Raw genomic sequence first — 17,287 nt, 5'->3', positions numbered from 1 at the left:
AGACTCGGATATTAATTTTACCCACATTACTCTTGTGCCAAAAAAGAAAAATCCCTCGGGAGTGTCAGATTTTAGACCCATTAGCCTATGTAACGTGGTTTATAAAATTCTTGCAAAAGTGTTGGCTAATCGCTTAAAACTGGTCTTACCGTCGATTATTTCTTGTAACCAATCGGCTTTTATCCCGGGCCGATTAATTTTTGACAATATTTTTGCAGCATATGAAACTCTTCATACTATGCATACTCGCATGTATGGGAGGGTGGGTTACATGGCGGCGAAGCTTGACATGAGCAAAGCCTACGACCGGGTTGAGTGGCTCTTCCTTGAAAAAGTAATGACGAAAATGGGGTTCGCAAGTAAATGGGTTCAACTCATAATGAAGTGCGTCACCTCTGTAACATACTCAGTGCTTGTTAATGGCACTCCTGTTGGGCTCATTAAACCCTCAAGGGGGATTAGACAGGGAGACCCGCTATCTCCTTATCTCTTTATCATATGTGCGGAGGTTTTGAGTGTAATGCTATCTCATGAAGCCAATGTTGGTCGTTTGAAGGGGGTCCTAACTTCTTTCAAAGGAATGAGAATAAATCATCTACTTTTTGCCGACGACAGCCTTCTTTTTTGTAAGGCTACAGAGCAGGAATGGAATTGTTTGAAAACGGTGTTGGGAGTGTATGAGGAAGCGTCAGGACAGAGGCTAAACAACGACAAAACTTTGATCTTTTTTAGCCGCAATACTAATCAAGCGACTAAAGATCGAATTATGGCTGTTGTGGGTGTTCCGGTGGCACAAAGATTCGACACCTACTTGGGACTTCCGGCGTTAGTTGGCAAGTCAAGATCCCGGGAATTCCAGAATCTAACGGATAGGGTAAGGAAGAGGTTGTTAGATTGGAAGACTAAATTCTTATCACAAGCCGGGAAAGAGGTTCTCATCAAAGCGGTGGCCCAAGCGATCCCAACGTATAGCATGGGGATTTTTTTACTTCCGACAGAATTGTGTAGGGAGCTCAATAGATTGATGCAGAAATTCTGGTGGGGCCACAAGGAAAATGATAAGAAGATACACTGGATGAGTTGGGAGAGAATGGGTCGTGCAAAAAATGTGGGCGGTTTGGGTTTTCGGGATTTGATTTGCTTCAATAAGGCTTTATTAGCTAAACAAGGGTGGCGGTTGATGCAATACCCTGACAGTTTGGCAGCAAAGATCATCAAAGCGAAGTATTTTCCTACAGGATCTTTCATGTCAGCAAATTTGGGTAATAAGCCTTCATTTGCTTGGAGAAGCATTTTGGCAGGGAGGGAATTGCTTGAGGAGGGACTGTATTGGCGTATTGGAAATGGGAGATCTGTTAGGATCCGTGAAGACAGATGGATCCCTGTACCAATAATGTATTCACCACAGACATGCAGTTTGTTAATTGGAGAGAATGCAAAGGTTGCTGAATTAATTGAAGATAATCCTGTGCAATGGAATAGGCCTCTTATATGTCAAAATTTTGGTGAGGATGAAGCGAAGGTAATCTGCAATATCCCTCTGAGTAGATACCATCATGAAGACAAACTTATTTGGCGTGCAACGAACTCGGGTGAATTCACGGTGAGGAGTGCGTATCACCTTGAGAAGGAAAGACAAGATAGAAACAAAGGGGAATGCTCAAAGGGGGAAGGAAACCGTGCTATCTGGAAAATGATCTGGGAATTGAAGATCCCACAATCAGCAAAAGTATTCTTATGGAGAGCATGTAGCAAGATTCTCCCCACGAAAGATAATCTCAAACAGAGGCGAGTATTGGCGGACGATACATGTATTTTCTGTTGCAGGGCCAGAGAGACTACCCATCATATTTTATGGGATTGTCCATCATCCCAGGATGTTTGGTGCGTAAGTGGTAGTAAGCTTCAAAAATGTACATCAGGAGGAGATGATTTTTGTAAGCTAGTGGAACTTATGATGGAGACTCTAACAAGAGAGGATATGGAGTTATTTGGCATCACTGCAAAGAAGATTTGGAAAAGAAGAAATGATGAGGTGCATGGGCAATCATTTTCGCATCCCAGTGTAGTAGCGACTCAAGCAGTAGAGCAACTCCAATTGTATCGCAAGGCAAATGTGAAGTGCGAGGAGACTCTGGAGCCTACTCTGCCGCACAGACAAAAATGGGAAGCACCAACCTCAGGGCTATACAAGAGTAACTGGGATGTTGCGGTAGACCAAGGTGAAATGCGGATGGGAGTAGGGGTAATCATCAGAGACGAGAGGGGCCAGATTATTGCAGCACTCAGTCAGTATATTGAGTATCACCATGAACCAGTTGCTGCCGAAGCTGTAGCCGCGTTGAGAGCAGTGGAGTTTTGCAGGGAAGTGGGAGTCCACGAGACCATTTTGGAAGGGGATTCACTAATGGTTGTGAATGCAATCAGAAACCAAACCCAAAGTTGGCTTCGTTATGGACAGATCATTGCAGATATTAAATGCGTTCTGGAATCCCTTACCCAATGGAGTATACGGCACATCAAGCGAGAGGCAAATTCAGCGGCTCATGGACTGGCAAAGTGGGCTATAAGGAATTCAGATACTCAAGTATGGTTGGAAGAGGTCCCTAGCTGCATCTGAGAAATTGTTTTTTTGGAGCAGATGGCTCTAATATTGTAAGGCTTAGGCCTGAATTTTTCAAGCTTTGAATGAAATGTTCCATCATTTCCCTAAAAAAAAAAAAGTATATAAATTCATATTAATACAACAATTAAGTACTATAGACTTAGTTCCAATGTTAATGTATGTTAAGTAAGTAATTGACATTGAATTATACATATATGCATATTGAATAATATAAATGTATAAAATCAATACTTAACCATGTGATTAAGTGACAATTCAAAATTTCAAATACTTAATCATATTATTCATGTACAATGATAATGTAATTCGTATAATATAGAATTAAGTAATTGACATTAAACTAAACAATCTGTTACTTTTTTTTGAAAGGAATCGAGCGATATATAAATCAAAACAACTTAAGCACAACGCTCTATAGAGATAATGTCTAAAATGCAATTAGGAACTTTGTCAATAAGGACTTGTTCCACACTACGGGATAATGCTTCCTTCACCGGGTTATGAGCTGCGCCATTGAGATGTCGTTTGACATGGTTAACCTTCCAGTTTTGCAGATAATTAAACAATGTGTTACTTATAACCACAATTTAAGTATTAATGTATTATCATTATAATTTATATGATTATATCATATGATCAATTGATTATTAAATCATTTGGTGATGCCAATAGCAGATCTATGCCATAAATGAGTTTTGTACATGGGTGAAATCAGAAGTTATGGATACGATTTGATTGTTAGATTTTTCGATGTATTTACGATTTTGTAACCACGTAGCTTTTGCCTATGTTTTTAAGACCTTTATGCTCTCATTCTTTTATGAAATGAGAAGAGATATACCTATTAAAAAAAATATTAATATGAATTATAAGATAATATGATCATATAATTTAAGTATGAGTGTATGAGTATTAGATCATGAGGAATTTAGGACTTAAAGTTTGAGCATTACCATTAGGTTATAAGTTCAATTAAAAAAAAATTTTTTTTTTAAAAAAAGATAATAAGTTAATACGATAATATGATAATAATTTAAATCATTAATCATATGTTCTAATTTAATGAAATCGTATAAATCAAGAAGAATAATTCAAATATGAATAAGGCTTGAATAGGGATATAGAGAACAAATTAAAATTTAAAAAGATATGATTTTATAATTGAATAAAATATTTCAAAAATTTTCATCTTATAGCATTTATTTATTTATTTATCTCATAATGAAAGTGGTTGATTGAGTTTTTAGTAATTAACATTTATATATAATAATATAAATATATATCTTATAATAATAATAATAATAATAATAATAACATCACAGCAAAACCATGTCGTTTTAGAGGGAGAAAGTTGCATTAAGGGCTAGGGATCTTAGGGTTTCATCTTATTCTCTTCTAGTTCTACTTTTCTTCTCTTCTCTGAGCCGCCTCCTCCCTCCCTTCTCACTCTTGCCTCTCGCTCTCTCTGCCCTATCTCTCTCTCTCTGCTCTTCTCTGTCTCGCTCTCTTTCTGAACATGTGACAAAACGACGTAGGCCACCCCTTAGAACGACCTCGACGCTCTGGGATCTGGGTGTTTTTGTGTGTTAAGGATGGAATCGGAGAGGGAAGGTGGTGGTCGGCTACGACCTGCGACTAGGTTCAATGCTTTTCTCCTTTTCTTATTTATTTATTTTTTTTTTGGTTTTCTATGCTTCTTTCACGTTTTGTCAATATCCTCTATTATTTTCTGTTTGGTTGCTGAGAAAATTTGGGAAAGGAAGGAACTTGAGAAATACTTAAACTTGGCTGGTTGGTTTTTTTATACATTGCGAGCCGGGTACCCGATAAGGGGCTTGGCTCACCTAAGAGTCGAGTTCGAGCTCGGTCTCGCACAAGGAATTATTCTTGGCGAGCCGACTCAAGCAGGTGATTTCAAGCCCGTTACGAGCTCAAGCCGGGCTTGAGTTCAGTAACTATTTTCACTGAGTCGAGCTTGAGCAGCCCTGGCTCGCCCAAGCTCGGCTTGTTTACAGCCCTAAATTTATTCACTCATCTCAAATTGGCAGGCTTAGCACATTGTAAGCCTACTTAAAACACGACACATCAACTAATGCGATATGAGTGTAATAAATGGGTGCGAAGTAGAGCATTACTCATGATATTTATACAACCAAATTCAAACTCAGCCCGCTGCACATACAACATTGGTCTAATAACATAACAAAACTCACGTGTAAGGGCAATTCAATCATACATAATAGAACAGAAACCATGTTATTTAAAAATGGTTTTCCTCTTCCTGCTTCTTTTTCTTCCTTTTCCTTTCTTCCCCAATAATCGGCAAGGTAGGAGTTTTTTTTTTTTTTTTTTTTGTCAATTTTGGGTATAAAAAATGTATTCAAGTATGTTAGTATATATATTGAGACTAGGCAAAAGTGATAGAGAAAAATCTAAACCCTACAAAAAGCAAAAAATTATGAGGTTTTGTTCTGCTACCTGAACTCACTTGGGTTTTCTTTGCTCCGGATGGGAGGAACACTATTTTCCCTCCAAATTATCCGCACTTCACACAATGCTCCTGTCACCTCCACATATAGCCAAGGCTCCTAATTTGAAAAAATAAAATAAAAAAACAATAAAAATGTCACAAAAAGGAATCGCACCCAAGTGGAAAGTTTATGCCCAAGAATCCTCTAATTGTATCATTCAAGAGGGTACTTCTCCTCCTTCGTAAGACAGAGGTCTGGGATTCAGACAATCAAGGATGGAGGATCGGTGAGTTTAGAGGTTATTCTATCATTTGGCACAAAAAGACATAAAATCATTCAATAGGAACCAGCCAGAACTTGGTGTTACTATTGTCCCAAAGTTAAAACAGTTGACAAATGACTAATGATTCAGGTTTTCTCAACTTTATTGCACAGGAAAAACCTAACACACCCTAAAGAGAGAGAGAGAGAGAGAGAGATGAGGGAAAATTATGATGCGCCCAGCGTTAAAATCACATTACCTCTCGAAGAACTCGAGTTGCCAGCTCCTCTGCAGTGTCGCTAGCAAGCACAGGGACAACACGTTGAGCAAGGATACGCCCAGTGTCGTAGTGCTCATCAACAAAATGAACTGTTGGACCTGAGTATCTAACCAAGCACAAATCAACAAAAACATAATATTTGGACTTCTCTTCATATACACTATAATTAATGGAAATAAAAAAGTTGGATAAATATGGGCAAATCCCATATGCTTGGTCAGGAAACAATATTTGCTTAGATATATGACATCAAATGCTGCAACCTACCTTGCTCCAGAAGCAATGACTGCTTTATGCACCTTCATACCATAATAGCCTTTGCCTCCAAAAGCTGGAATGAGTGATGGGTGGATGTTTACTATGGGTCTGGGATAAGCTCGGATTAGCTCCACCGGTATAAGTTTTAGGTATCCCGCTAGGAGTATAAAGTCAACCTCAAATCTCCTGAATATGATAACACGACAAATGTTAATATATTTTTGTACCATTTCGACACAACAATCTTTCCTTGGCTTATGAAATTAAAGAAATCACTTCCAAGAATCAGGCATCTTTTAACTACAACTATTAAAGAAGAAGGATATCACAGCCATCTTATATAGACTATTCTTGCATGATGTGATTTTGATACATTTTTCTTTTGACCTCTAACTACTAGCACAAGAACCGGACTTAAGGCTCTATATATTTTGGCTTAAAATATTTTCCAGAATTTTTTTTTTTCCATATTTTCCGGTGTTTGGTCCATGAAAAGTTGTACCCAAAGAGACGGAGAAAGTCCAAACTTCAGTTTCACTGTGGCAAAGTCCAAATTCACCATTGCTGATCTTGATCAGCTGCCTTCCCAACTTGTGGGCTTTGGGGTTTTTGATTTTTATGAATTTCAACCAACAGAATTTTGGTGCAACCAAATAATTTCCTGGAAACTGCTTACGATGTGAGTGGATCTCATCAAGTACTTGGCAGAGGTTAGATAAAGGAACAATTCTTCTAGGTAACAGGCAGAAGCTACAAGTCCTCTAGGATAAGCCTAAATGAGATCTGCCACCCCAAGAAAACACAATTTAGATAGGTAAGATCAAGCTATATAGTGGCAGCACAAAAAAGGATGCACAGTTGACAAGTTACATTAAGAATTCAAAATCCATAGGAGGCATCTCAAGGATTGGCTACAAGGAACATCTTCGTTAATGGTTGATCTAACAGACTTCCTTCACATAACAAAAATTAGACTAAATTGTATTCTCCTTTACTGAATAATTTCTCCACTGCCTGTGGCAGAGAATGTAAGAGATTTTATAGCAATAATTAATATAATTTGGGTTTCTTCATACAACTTCTTTCTGAGCAAAAATCAAGAACCTTCTTAGAGCATTCCCAGCAGACTCCCTATAAAAGGGTATGTTCCTTATGTTTAGAGAATATGTCCAAAAAATCACAAAAAACGTCCCACAGCATATTCCCTATATGGTTCCTTAAACCATCAGCTGCTACAGTTGAACCCAATGTTTTGGGTTCAACTGTAGCGATCCATATGATTATTATATTGATAAAACTGATGCTCTCTCTCTCCTCTCTCCTCTCTTCGTCTTCCCCTTCTTTCCCCCAGCATTTTCTTTTCTTCTTCTCCGTTCAAGCAAACGCAGAAGGAGAAGAGAGGCCTTCTTTGACCCACTTTGCAAGCTTAATCTCAAGAGACCTCTGATTTTGTCAAGTCATTTCCAATGGCCAGCAACAACATCAAAGAAGGTGGAGGATTTCTTGAGGTTTCAGAGGAGAAGAGAAGGAATGAACATGGTGAATCAGAGGAGAAATTGCAAATCGCAAATCAGAGACTGAAACCATCAAATCTTACTGCTTCAACTTCAGTCTGAGAGACGATCTGAACCCCGTCCTTGTTCACGATCAGATTTCCATCCATAAACGTACCACTCCGAGTCCTCAAATTTAATGCAAATCGGAGAAGAAATCGCAGATCGGAGAAGAAATCGTAGATGCAAATTGGAGAAGAAATAGAAGCCACAAAGTTGAACCATTTGAGAAGAAAAGGGCAAAATCACAGATTCACATGGAAGAAGAAATGGCTACAGCCGGAAGAAAGAAGAAGAAAATATGAGGGAGAGAGAGAAAGTATAAATTATAGGAATAAAATATAAAAAAAGTAAAATAAACAAATAATATTTTAATGGTATAGGGAAGCATTTAAGGAAGCTATTGGGGTGTAAATTGACATATGGAAGCAAAAAGTAGTTTGGATCCTTAAACTTAAGAAATATGACCGGGTAGCTGCTGGGAATGCTCTTATTAGTGAATCTAGGGCTGGCAATTTTGACACGACCTGCGAACCCGACACGAATACGACACGAAATTAACAGGTATTGGGTTTAGGGTTATCGGGTTCGAGTCTTAATCGGGTCTACCCGATTAAGACACGATTAAATTCGTGTCTGGCGGATCGACTCGGCGGGTCCACGGGTCGACCCGCCAGACACGTTTAATAAATGGGTCTGGCGGGTCAATCGGGTCTGTCGGGTCTGGCGGGTCTCGGGTGACCCGCCAGACCCATTTAATTTTTTTTTTTTTTTTTAAAAAAAAACCTATGTCTAAGTTCTAACTAAGTTAACCCTAACACTTACTGACTCACTCACGGCTTCATTTCACTCTTCACTTCACGACTTCACAGCCTTCACTTCACTGGCTTATTCCTTGTTTTTCCGTTACTTTTTCTACGTGAGTCTATATATTAAAACATTATCTTTTAAATCATTATTTATATATTAAAACATTCTCTTTTTAAACTTTTTATTCTTCTTGGATGGATAGGATAAATTTGACTAGTCCTTTGGTCTAAGAGATCCATTTATTAAATTATTTTTTCCAATTTTGATTAAGGTTTTTTTTTTAACGGGTCGGGTCGGGTCTACCCGATATGACCCGGTTATGCTAAACGGGTTAAGCGGGTCGTGTCGGGTTACTCGAATATTTTCCGTGTTATAATCGTGTCAGACCCGCTAACCCGTTTAGCTAAACGGGTCGTGTTCGTGTCTCGGGTAATCGGGCCGCGGGTCCTAATCGGATTTACCCGATTACCCGTTTTGCCAGCCCTAAGTGAATCTACCAGGAATAAACGAAAAAAAAGACAAGCAGACATAAATGTTTCATTTTTGGGAGAAGAGCCTGACCTAAGAACAGATACAAGGTCGCTTGGGGAGAGTCCGCCAGGTTCCTCCTTTGTTTTAGGGAACAAAACAACTGGGATGCCCTTATCTCTTGCATACTCTGCCCCTCCACAGACTGTCATACGAAGGAAAATAACACACATGAATGCTGCTTTGGGATTCCATTAGGCTCTTCCTAAGACATCAGTTCAAAAAATTATTAACTTTATTGAATTAAAAATTTCCATATAAATTTCCACTGTTTTACAGTTCGTAAGGAATTAAAAATAACGACTTTCAAGCCCAAAAAGACGATCAAAATAATAAAATCAGAACCATATAAAGATAAGAGAGAAAACCGCGTTTATTTATGACCAAAACAACGATGTCTCCATGAACTGATCCTCGAAGAGAAGCTTCATGAATGGACCTGAAATTCGACCCGGCCATCACCGGACCGCTAGCTTTTTCCTTCTAACCCCATTTTTCAAATCTTTCCCATGAGAAATAGCATCATTCTCTACATTTTCTACGCCGTTTTTACACTTCAATCTTTGCTTAGACCACACCCTTTGCAGAACAGAGTGACAGGTTCTATTCGAGACCCATTTGCGGGGTTGAGAGAAAGATGTTGAAGAAATAGGCGGTGACGCCACAAAGAATGGCTTTTTGGTGTTTAGGACTGGTGGGATCGTTGGGTTTGAGCAAAACCCAGAAAGCAAGCTCTGGATTTCCGTTGAAATACCGGATAAAATAGAGCTCAAAAGAGTTTTATTAATTGGAAAAGATAAAATAGGGAAAATAATTGATGATAATTTGACAGTGTTTTTTGTGGGTTTTCTGTTCAACGGCAAAGCTTGAAACAAAAACGGCGGTGGCTGTGGCGTTTAGCCTGGGCGGTGGCGATGGGGCTTGGGCGGTGGCAGTGGGTTTTTCAAGAGTAAACCTTTATACTGATATATGTATCTAGCATCAGAACATGACCATTATTGACCAACTAATTGCTTCTATCGTGGCTGTTCTCTCTCACTTTTCTCACACACAAGTGCACAACACTGCCTCTCATAGCTAGCCACAGAGAGCCAAACGCTCTCTTCTCTCTCCTCTAGAATCCCCCTAACCCTCGTTCGGCAGCCATGGAGGAGGGAGACGCTGTCTTCCTCCTCCCCCCTTTTTCTCTCTTTTTCCATTCTCCTTACTCCCCCTCCCCTTCTTGCCTCTTCAGAGGCCAAAACTGTCTCTTTAGAGATCCTATCGGCCTCCTCGGAGGCCTTATCTCTGCCCAAAAATTGTAACGGTCCATCTTCCACCACAAAACCTCCAACCACCTCCATCACCAAAAGCTCCAAGTCTGGATTTCGTAAATTTTTTGAAAGCTTTGGATATGTTTTTTTCAAAATTTATTTTCTTGTTTTCAGGAAATCTTGGGTGCACATGAGCCATCCCACTGGGTTCCAGGCTGTCTCCGCCATTGTCTACCAACAGCGATCCACCCATCCGACTCGACCACCACGCGCCGATGTGTGTTCAACACGCGCCTGCGAGTAGATCTTACTCGCAAGTGCGTGTCCCTCACGCACCGCTCCACCTCCATCAACCTCAAACGCCGATCTTCTGGTTTCCTTTCCGGCTCGGTGGCCTGTGCGTCTCCGATTACTCCACTGTTGCTATTTTTTGGACATTTTTATCTACTTTTTAGCTTGCCTTTGTTTTCTGTAATGTTGTTGTGGTTATTTTCTGTAACTTGTTTGTGTTACTTTCTAATAAACTCGATCTGGTAAGATTTTAGACTCTTTGTAAGTGAAGTGGTTTTTTTCTTTTCTTTTTGGTTTCCTTTTGGAAACCTTTTTTCCACGGTTACTATGCATCTAAATCTCCATGGCTTTTTTAAAAGTCAGTTTAGATGCTTGATAGGAGTATTCGTACTCCCGATGATAGTATCCATCAGATTGCGCCGCGGCAAGAGTTTTCTCGGACTGCATTCGCAGATGACTTCCATCTTCACCTACTTTAAGGAGTTCGTAGTCTGTTTAAATTGGGTTTATATGTCTAAGCTTTTTAGCTTCAAGTGTCTGTCCTGTAACTTTCTTATGCTTTAATGGATTTCGGTTTGTTACCAAAAAAAAAAAAATTGCTTCAATCGTGAAAGTAGATGTTTTAAATTTCTTTGACTTTAGAAAATTTACTCATAAAAAGGGAAAAATATGTCTCATATGATATCTTTTATGTGCAAAAAACCTAAACAAAAAATTAGAAAATATATGATTCATGGACAGTGTTACGTGAATCATTTTGTAAACACGTAATATGTAAGAGGCTAATTTTATGATTTTTTTTTTATTGATTGAACCTCCTTAAATAAGAAGGAAAAGATAAAAATACAAACGAAACTCTAACTAATGGATAACAATTGAAACTAGCTATGTCTCCTTAAGTAATTAAACTACTATTACGCTAAAATATTTATTAAACTACACTACTCTAGGATAAGGTAGAGACTTGATAACTTTAAATACATCAAGAGCTTTATAAGATATATGCTTGCAAGTAGTTTGTCCGTTGTATAATTCTACCTTCATAACAGTAAATAGTGAGAATTAACCACTCTCTTAGGAATCACTCGTTTAAATAAAGAGGCATGTTAGTTACACAATCATCTTTTAGCCTTTTTTTTTTGTAAATTTAATATCATGTGGATCTCACATATATTCAATGATGGATTTATCCATTCACTATATGGAGATGGATGAAAGAATAAATTTTATCATTTATCTTTAAATAAAAGAAAAGATAATAATTCGGCCGTACGACATTTAAATGCAATGTGCTTCGGTAGCGTAGAATTAATATATTTGTACCATAGTAATGTATCAACATGGCGATCGTTCTTCTATTACAGTATCCATATTGAAATTACTTCTTTAGCCAAATTTGAGTATTATTATTGTAGTAATACTAGAAGAAAAATGCATGACTCTTTTTATAATTGATGTGACTTTAGAAATTACCGTTTGATCAAAATTCAATAATTACTATAAATTTAATAGTAATTTTAAAAGTCATGTAAATTTTAGAAAGACATAAATCTTTATTTTAGCATTACTCTTATTATTAAAAAACTAAATAACTTTCACTTTTTGGTACTTGATTTTTGGAGAGCCTTTTTGATCAAAGTTAAATTTGAAATAGAAAAAAGAACTTGTTAAATGACTCTTTTGGGGAATTTTTTTCAAATTTTTAAAGAAAAGCCAAATTTAAAGAGCTTAATAGGAATGCTCTTATAGAAATCGCAGATTGTTTTCCTATTTTAGATTAAGGCTTCGTTTGTTTCACCGTAAAATGATTTATGAAAAATGTTTTCCGTATTTTCGAGTGTTTAGTGCGACGTAAAATAATAGTCAACAGAAAATATTTTCCCTTTTACCGAAAATTGTCACAATTCTTGCTGATTGTCAATTTTATATTAGGATTTTATTTTATTTTATTAGAACTTTATTTCCTTTCCTTAATAGGGTTAGATTTGCTTTAATTATTTTCACTAGGATTAAGTTTACTATTACTACTTGGATTAGGTTTACTTTCTCTACAAATATTTCTCTTCTAGAAATAAACTAGCTTATTATGTAAAACTCAACTAATTGAATTATTATTAAATCAATGATTTCTCTCTCAAATACTAGAAGACGAAGACGCTTGTCCTTGCAGAATCAAAAACGCTGTTTTTTTTGTTAGTTACCTTAATCTTCCACTACGTCATTATATTGCATCAATGGCATTTTATTATATATCATTCAAAAACTCTTGCTCCTTCCCACTTGACGAACACCATATCTGAGCTTCAATCTCCCCCTATAAATTGACATTATCAACATCCTTTTGTTTTCACCGCCAGACATCTTGTTTCCTCTCGCCAAAGAAGCCTTCTCCTTCTCTGTGCAAGTTCTGGTGAGTGATGTGGTGGGTATTTGTCAAAGTTTAAATTTAGTTCTAATGTTCTACTTCTCCTACTTATATTACTCTTTTTGATCATTGTTGCCAGTTGTGAACTGTGAAGAATATGCCTGGCTTTTATCACTTGCCTTCTTGGCGGATAGAGTTTTGTCGGTCCTTTCGTTGGGTTAAGCTTCGCTCATTCTGTACAATATTAAATGATTTGTCGGTCGTGGATTTTGATAACAGTTCTAACTTGAGTGAAGCTCGCAAGCAGCTAATGGTTGCTTTGTCATCAAGAGTGCCCTTTTGTATGAGCAGTGACGATAGGTTTCCTGAAAATGATATGTACGTCTGTGTCGACAAACTGCAAATGTTTGCACAGGTGGCCGAAGTGATACGGGTGCTTGCGACCCCTTACAAAATGTTAACTGCGACAGACATTAAAGACTATTTTTCTGCGATAATTCACATACGTGAGCTGATTCATAATATCGGAGGGGACGGAGCTGATCGTGTAGTCTTTTGCACAAAAACTTTTGAGGCTGAGTTTCAATTGAGATGGTAGACCCCATGATTGTAAATTTGTAGCGTTGTTGAAGAATGAAGATGGTCTACTATGTTATCTTCTGGAAGTTTGTTTCTTGAGTAATGATAGAGGGACCACTGGTGTGCTTGAATAGTAAGCACGCCAGTGACATGGCACATGCTACGTTTGTCCCGAATTAAAAATAAAATAAAATAAAGATAAAAAACGCGTCAAAACCCATTCCCCAACAAAAACCATTCCCACAACCATTTCCCCTCAAATTTTTCCCCAAACCCATTCAAAATCGCCTTCCCCTCTCTCAAAATCACTTCCACAAAACGCTTTTCTCCCAAAATTGGGGAAAATTTTGGGAGGAAAGTATTTCGCGGAAGTGATTCTGAGAGAGAGGGAGGCGATTTTGAATGGGTTTGGGGAAAGTTTTGGAGGTAAATGGCGTGGGAAAGGTTTTTGTTGGGGAATGGGTTTTGACGCGTTTTTTATTTTTTATTTTTTTTAATTCGGGGCAAACGTGGCATGTGCCACGTCACTGGTGTCCTTACTGTTCAAGCACGCCAGTGAAACCTCCAAAATAAAAAAATTTACACCAAACCAATTAAACAAAACCTCCCAAAATAAAAAATCTCATGCTCTTTTCATTCACTGAATCTATTGTTCCACTCCTTTTTATTTTACATATGCACATGAATCATCGCTTTCCAGCTAAACAAAACAAAACAAAAAATAAAAATAAAAAGATGCAACCATACAATAAAAACAGCCAAAACCAATAACAACCACCTACACCAACCCCCCAATTTAATAAAACCAGATGACCAAAACCTAATAAATCCAAAACACCATCCCAAGAAAAACTGAAGAACAAACAAGAACCTTCAAGCACAGAAGAACATAACACAAAACTGACGAACAACATTTAAAAAATAAAATAAAAGCCAAACAAATAGCTTAATTACAAATGACAATCTACATACGCAAAAAAATAACACAAGACCCAAAAGCAACAAGAACAAAAACCCTCCAAATATTAACCAGAATAACAAACAATAATTAGAACCAACAAATGATAAAGAAAAGTAACTAGAGCAGAGGGCTAGCTGACCAGCTGCACTATTGATAAAATCTCCGTTCAAGGCCAAAAACAATGACTTTAGGTGACTTGAAATGCTGCCACACACCTTAGTAAGCCTAGGCATCGTTCAGATCTACCTTAGACCCCTCAACCTGACACCGATGTGGCTGAGTCCACTGCACCACACCACCACCCCTCTCGTCTTCTTCGGCTGGGTGGACCCAGACCCATCATCCGGTTTGGCCTGAGCCTCGGTACCGACATCCTCAACGTAGATTTTCCACCCACATTTCGAAGTGTTGGGTGACTCGGAGGACGAGAAGGATGGGGACAAAGAAGAGGAGCCTCTAGATTCGGCCAAAGAGTCCGAACCCATTTCCATGCGCACCCTATACAACCCATAACACTGCATTTCTAATGGTGGGTGTCTCTGCGTCAAGTGATTAGAGAGAGATTTGTTTTGGGAAAGTTTTGGGAAGAAAGCGTTTCACGGAAGTGATATTTAGAGAGAGGGAGGCGATTTTGGACGGGTTTGGGGAAAAATTTGGGGGGAAATGGTCGTGGAATGGTTTTTGTTGGGGAATGGGTTTTGACGCTTTTTTTATTTATTTATTTTTTTTTTTTTAATTCGGGGCAAACGTGGCATGTGCCACGTCACTGGCGTGCTTACTGTTCAAGCACACCAGTGAAACCTCCAAAATAAAAAATTAACACCAAACAAATTAAACAATACCCCCAAAATAAAAAATCTCATGCTCTTTTCATTCACCGAATCCATTGTTCCACTCCTTTTTATTTTACATATGCACATGAATCATCACTTTTCAGCTAAAAAAAAAAAAAAAAAAAACAGATGCAACCAAACAATAAAAATAGCCAAAACCCATAACAACCACCTACATCAACCCCCCAATTTAATAAAACCAGATGACCAAAACCTAATAAATCCAGAACACCATCCCAAGAAAAACTAAAGAACAAAACAAGAACCTTCAAGCACAGAAGAACATAACACAAAACCGACGAACAACATTTAAAAAATAAAATCAAAAGCCAAACAAATAGCTTAATTACAAATGACAATCTACATAAGCAAAAAAATAACACAAGACCCAAAAGTAACAAGAACAAAAACCCTCCAAATATTAACTAGAATAACAAACAATAATTAGAACCAACAAATGAGAAAGAAAAGTAACTAGAGCAGAGGGCTAGCTGACCAGCTGCACTGTTGATAAAATCTCCGTTCAAGGCCAAAAACAATGACTTTAGGTGACTTGAAATGCTGCCACACACCTTAGTAAGCCTAGGCATCGTTCAGATCTACCTTCGACCCCTCAACTTGACACCGATGTGGCTGAGTCCACTGCACCACACCACCACCCCTCTCGTCTTCTTTGGCAGGGTGGACCCAGACCCATCATCCTCTTTGGCTGGAGCCTCGATACCCACATCCTCAAAGTAGATTTTCCGCCCGCATTTCAAAGTGTTGAGTGACTCGGAGGACGAGAAGGAAGGGGACAAAGAAGAGGAGCCTCCAGATTCGGCGAGAGAGTCCGAACCCATTTCCATGCGCACCCTCTACAACCCATAACACTGCATTTCTAACGGTGGGTGTCTCTGCGTCGATTGATTAGATAGAGATTTGTTTTGGGAAATTTTGGGAGGAAAGCATTTTGCGGAAGTGATTTTGACAGAGGGGGAGGCGATTTTGAATGGGTTTGGGGAAAATTTTGGGGTGAAATGGTTGTGGGAATGGTTTTTGTTGGGGAATGGGTTTTGACACGTTTTTTATTTTTTTATTTATTTTTTAATTCGGGGCAAACGTGGCATGTGCCACGCCACTGGCATGCTTACTGTTCAAGTACGCTAGTGAAACCTCCAAAATAAAAAATTAACACCAAACCAATTAAACAAAACCCCCAAAATAAAAAATCTCATGCTCTTTTCATACTGAAAATTAACACCAAACCAATTAAACAGAACCCCCAAAATAAAAAATCTCATGCTCTTTTCATTCGCAGAATCCATTGTTCCACTCCTTTTTATTTTACATATGCACATGAATCATCACTTTTCAGCTAAAAAAAAAAAAAATGATGCAACCAAACAATAAAAACAGCCAAAACCAATAACAACCACTTACATCAACCCCCCAATTTAATAAAACCATATGACCAAAACCTAATATTTCCAAAACACCATCCCAAGAAAAACTGAAGAACAAACAAGAACCTTCAAGTACAGAAGAACATAACACAAAACCGACGAACAACATTTAAAAAATAAAATAAAAAGCCAAACAAATAGCTTAATTACAAATGACAATCTACATACGCAAAAAACATAACACAAGACCCAAAAGCAACAAGAACAAAAACCCTCCAAATATTAACCAGAATAACAAACAATAATTAGAACCAACAAATGAGAAAAAAAAGTAACTAGAGCAGAAGGCTAGCTGACCTGCTGCACTGTTGATAAAATCTCCGTTCAAGGCCAAAAACAATGACTTTAGGTGACTTGAAATGCTGCCACACACCTTAGTAAGCCTAGGCATCATTCCGATCTACCTTAGACCCCTCAACCTGACACCGATGTGGCTGACTCCACTGCACCACACCACCACCCCTCTCGTCTTCTTCGACAGGGTGGACCCAGACCCATCATCCGGTTTGGCTGGAGCCTCGATACCCACATCCTCAAAGTAGATTTTCCCCCCGCATTTCAAAGTGTTGAGTGACTCGGAGGACGAGAAGGAAGGGGACAAAGAAGAAGAGCCTCTAGATTCGGCCAGAGAGTCCGAACCCATTTCCATGCGCACCCTCTACAACCCATAACACTGCATTTCTAACGGTGGGTGTCTCTGCGTCGATTGATTAGAGAGAGATTTGTTTTGGGAAAGTTTTGGGAGGAAAGCGTTTCGCGGAAGTGACTTTGA

The 17,287-nt window shown here is 38.4% G+C and overlaps 1 pseudogene; it reads right to left on the bottom strand.

Moving 5' to 3' along the window:
• The window catches only part of LOC148588106 (phosphoribosylglycinamide formyltransferase, chloroplastic-like), a 60,748-nt pseudogene extending 44,836 nt beyond the window's left edge, over positions 1 to 15,912 (bottom strand).
• Positions 15,913 to 17,287: the final 1,375 nt, after the last annotated feature.

Source organism: Corylus avellana, chromosome 1, assembly GCF_965113065.1.
Source record: "Corylus avellana chromosome 1, dhCorAvel1.hap1.2, whole genome shotgun sequence".
Classification (NCBI taxonomy): Eukaryota; Viridiplantae; Streptophyta; class Magnoliopsida; order Fagales; family Betulaceae; genus Corylus; species Corylus avellana.
The sequence above is the reverse complement of the archived record's forward strand: the minus strand, read 5'-3'. Positions and strand labels throughout refer to the sequence as shown.